Source organism: Rhinopithecus bieti, unplaced genomic scaffold (genome assembly GCF_001698545.2).
Source record: "Rhinopithecus bieti isolate Rb0 unplaced genomic scaffold, ASM169854v2 scaffold_58409, whole genome shotgun sequence".
NCBI lineage: Eukaryota > Metazoa > Chordata > Mammalia > Primates > Cercopithecidae > Rhinopithecus > Rhinopithecus bieti.
This window is the reverse complement of record NW_016822711.1, coordinates 485,187-490,169: the sequence shown is the minus strand read 5'-3', so window position 1 is coordinate 490,169 and position 4,983 is coordinate 485,187. Positions and strand designations below refer to the sequence as shown.

Below are 4,983 nucleotides of genomic sequence, written 5' to 3'. Positions count from 1 at the left end.
CCGGAGGCCCTGGTGGCCCTGGGATGGGGAACCGTGGTGGCTTCCGCGGAGGTTTCGGCAATGGCATCCGGGGCGGGGCCGGGGCCAAGGTCGCAGAGCTCGCAGAGACAACGCCGAGGATAAGGAGTGGATGCCCGTCACAAAGCTGGGTCGCTTGGTCAAGGACATGAAGATCAAGTCCCTGGAGGAGATCTACCTCTTCTCCCTGCCCATTAAGGAATCTGAGATCATTGGCTTTTTCTTGGGGGCCTCTCTCAAAGACGAGGTTTTGAAGATTATGCCGGTGCAGAAGCAGACCCGTGCTGGCCAGCGCACCAGGTTCAAGGCATTTGTTGCTATTGGGGACTATAATGGCCACGTCGGCCTGGGGGTTAAGTGCTCCAGGGAGGTGGCCACCGCCATCCATCCGTGGGGCCATCATCCTGGTCAAACTCTCTATTGTCCCCGTGTGCAGAGGCTACTGGGGGAACAAGATCGGCAAGCCCCACACCATCTCTTGCAAGGTGACAGGCCGCTGTGGCTCTGTGCTGGTGCGCCTCATCCCTGCACCCAGGGGCACTGGCATCGTCTCAGCGCCTGTGCCCAAGAAGCTGCTCATGATGGCTGGTATCGATGACTGCTACACCTCAGCCCGGGGCTGCACTGCCACCATGGGCAACTTCGCCAAGGCCACCTTTGATGCCATCTGTAAGATCTACAGCTACCTGACCCCTGACCTCTGGAAGAAGACTGTATTTACCAAGTCTCCCTATCAGGGATTCACTGACCACCTTGTCAAGACCCACACCAGGGTCTCTTTGCAGCGGACCCAGGCTCCAGCTGTGGCTACAACATAGGGTTTTTATATAAGAAAAATAAAGTGAATTAAGCCTGAAAAAAAAAAAAAGTTGTGGGTTAACAGACAAGATTCTGATGTTCTGGGTCTATTGCTGACCTTGTCATTTACTGTATGAGGTATGACAACCTGTGCTGGGATCCCTTCTCTATCACTGAAATCTTGGTGACTTTGGGCAGGCTACTCAAGCTCTCTAAAGCCTCTTTTCATCAAATGTGAAAAGATAATAGCATATACTTCAAAGATGGTTGCATTTAGCATAGTAGTAGGCACATAGTAAATGCTCAATATGTATTAGTTATTATTATTTAACACCAAATAATGTTAAAATAGGGAAGAATAATTAACACATCTAGGAATCAGGTCTGCTTCTTATGAAAGAATCATTAAGATGCTTAAATAAGATTCTATTAATTAAATGCAGATGTTAGAAAATGTAGTTTCTGATAGAAGGCATAAACTGTAAGGAATTTACAATATTTTGGAATACAAAACAGCCAAATTTACTTATAAGCATAAATGTATTTTAAGATAGTACGTTACTAAACAAAAAGTTATTTATCTTAACTATAGAATTAGGATGAGGCTACTAGTGAATGAATTTGTTTTTCCTTGGTAAGATGTCAGCAGAATTGAAAACAGGTGTTCAAACAATATCTCGTGTACAAATGCTCCTAGCAGCATTATTCACAACAGCCAAAACTATTATTTTGGGTGGAAACAACCCAAATGTCCATCAACTGATAAGTGGATAAACAAAATGTGATATATTTACATAATGGAATATTATTTAGTCATGGAAAGAAATGAAGTATACATGCTACAACATGGATGAAGCTTAGCAACATTATACTAAGTGAAAAAAGACAAAAGACCATATATTGTATGGTTTCATTTACATAAAATATCTGGAAGAGGCTACTCCACAGAGACAGAAAGTAGATTAGTGGTTTCCAGGGTCTAGGGGAAGGGAGAAAGGAGGAGTAACTGTTTGATGGGAATGGCTTTTTCTTTTAGGGCAATGGACAGATTCCAGAACTAGGTAGTGATGATGGTTGCACAACAGGGCTAAAATGATGAATGTTTGGTTATGTGAATTTTTTAAAGGTTAAAAAAGTTATTTCAAAAAATCAGCAGATGTTTGCATTTAGGTGAGATGTATCTGTATAGATCAGTTAACCCCTGGTCATATGTGTGCTATGAGGCAAGGCTTTGTTGCATGCTGAGGAGAATATCAAAAATGGCAAGACGCAGGCTTCAGCACCTTGCCAGTCTGTTTATGAGGAAAGGAAAGGAGGAGGAAGCAGGTAATCTGTTCCAAGTGAATCCATCTCAGAAGGAGAGATCACCAGATTTGGTGACCAGAGAAGGCTTCTTGGAAGAGATGGGACCTTGAAAGATAAGTGAGCTTCATGTAATCGCAGAAAAGGAGAGAGTACCCCAGTGGCAGAAATGAACAATCCTGGGGAGGGAAAGGAGTATGGGCAAGGACAAGCAGGGACGGCCAGACTAAAGGATTTGTATAATGGAATATCAAGAGATAAGGTTGGAGTCGGGCGTGGTGGTTCATGCCTGTAAGCCCAGCACTTTGGGAGGCCAAGGTGGGCGGATCACTTGAAGTCAAGAGTTTGAGACCAGCCTGGCCAATATGGTGAAACCTAGTCTCTACTAAAATTCAAAAATTAGCTGGGCATGGTAGTGTGTGCCTATAACCCCATCTATTCAGGAGGCTGAGACAAGAGAATCGCTTGAACCCAGGAGGCAGAGGTTGCAGTGAGCCAAGATTGCATTACTGCACTCCAGTCTGGACAACAGAGCGAGACTCCGTCTCAAAAAAAAAAAAAAAAAAGTAATAAGGTTGGAAGTGTGGGTTGGAGCCAAGCAGAGAAGTCGTGGAAAGCTGGCTGCCAGTGCTTAAATTCACCAGGGGGTAGATAGCAAAGGCTTATCATTGATGATAAGAATAGAAAATGAAATAAAATGGGAAGACAATAAGGAGACTATTGCAGTAATTTCACTAATTGTAACACAACCCATCATTATTTATTCGGCAAATATTGATTAAGCCCTCATTATACTCCATGCAATCTTCTATGCTAGGGACAGGGCAATATCTAAGATCAAACACATTTCCTGTCCTCCTGGAGTTGCATTCTAGTACACATTTCAAGCATTGACTTCTATGTCCAGTGGACAAATGTAGTTGAAAAGTTAAGGGGTGGATGTGTTAGGATGTAGTGGGGCATGGGTCCTAGAATCAGATTTCTTGGCTTTGAATCCTGGCTTCTGATTGTTGTTAACTGAATGTATGGCCATGAGCCATTTACTCTATGCTTCAGTTCCCTTATAATTTAAGAGAGGATAATTATGGTAGCTTTTTCACAGAGCTGTTATGAAGTTTAATTGAGAAAATAAATGAAAAGGACTTAGGATAGTACCTGGCATGTAGCAAATGCTCAGTAGGGCTTTCTTGTTTTTTGTATCTGAGTTTTTAATTTCTACTCAAGGATTTGTCTTGGTCACTTCTGTTTTTAATGGAGTGAGTCTATTTCAGAATCTTGGCTTATTCTGTCTCAGGTCTGAGCTCTCTTTAATATGCTGTATGATTTGGGACATTGAACTTGTTGAATTAATTAGCATACAAACTCTGCCTTCTTAATTCAGGCAAACTGCAAAATTCTTTCCAACAGATCACAGTCCTGGTCTTGGTTTGGGCAGAAACTTCTAGATAATGCTCCTTCTAGACTCTGAATCAAGAAGTCTTTTGAAGCATCCTGACCTGAGAGAACCTGACAGGTGACCAGACCTTAGCACATCTAGTCTCCCTCTGGAGAAAGCCAGAGTTTGAATTTAATTTCTTTGTGTCACCACATCATAAGGGCCATGAGCCTCCTTAGCTCTCTGTACCTCTATGCCTCTTTCCATGAGCTGGGATGAAATAACCAACTAGAACAACTATCAGGATGTATGTCTTTTTTTGTTTATTATTATTATTTTTTTGAGACAAAGTATCCCTCTGTCGCCCAGGCTGGAGGGTGGAGGGCAGTGGCATGGTCTCAGCTCACTGTAACCTCTGCCTCCTGGGTTCAAGTGATTCTCCCACCTCAGTCTCCCAGGTAGCTGGAACTACAGGCACCTGCCGCCACTCTGCTAATTTTTGTAATTTTTGGTAGAGACGGGGTTTTGCCATATTGGCCCGGCTGGTCTTGAACTCATGACCTCAAGTGATCCACCCGCCTAGGCCTCCCAAAGTTCTGGAATTACAGGGGTGAGCCACTGCAACTGGCCTAGAGGTGTGTTCTTATGAGTATATTAAGAAGGATGCCTTGGAACTTGTGTAAAGACATTGCATAAGCTTTGAGGGCCCTTCAATCTGTACCATAAATTGATTGTAGAATGTAAGCTTCTTGAGCAGATGGAATCAATTTTATTTTCCTTTCTACTCCTAAATGGTTAAGCATAGAGCTGTGGACTGAATTGTGTCCTTTCCTACCCCCTAAATCCATTTATTGAAGTCCTCACCTTCAATGTGACCATGTGAGGAGAGAGAGCTTTTAGGAGGTTATTAAGGTGAAATGAAGTTGTTGGGTGAGGTCCTAATTTGATGGAGTTGGTCCCCTTAAAAGAAGAGGAAGAGACTGATTGCTGTCTCTCTGCCATGTGATGACACAGTGAGAAGGCGACTATCTTCTGTTTAGAAAGAGAGCCCTCACCAGAAACCAAATTGGCTAGGAACTTGATCTTGGACTTCCTGCCTCCAGAACCGTAAGAAATAAATTTCTATTGGCTAAGCCACCCTGTCTATGGTATTTTGTTAACAGCCTGAGCAGACCAAGGCATTAAAAGAATATTTGTGGACCTAATTTCAAGATTATTCAGAATTGTTATGACATAAGAATAACATGATAAACTGAACCTAACCCACAGTCCTAATACTCATTTAAATGGATAATGTTGACTTCATCTCCTACCATATATTAGTGAGGCCAAAATGTTACAAAATTGGTTGGTTAAAATTCCCCAAGACCCATTTTCCTCTGGAGGAAGTGCTAATGAGCAGTGAAATAGATCAAAAGTTAGTGAGAACCATCGTCAGAGAATATGAGGTAAAGAAAGAGCCTGGACAGTTTGTACTTCAGACTTTTAGT

General features: G+C 42.7%; 1 pseudogene; it reads left to right on the top strand.

Moving 5' to 3' along the window:
- The first annotated feature begins 8 nt into the window (after window positions 1-8).
- On the top strand, window positions 9-836 carry LOC108521268 (40S ribosomal protein S2 pseudogene; annotated as a pseudogene).
- Window positions 837-4,983: the final 4,147 nt, after the last annotated feature.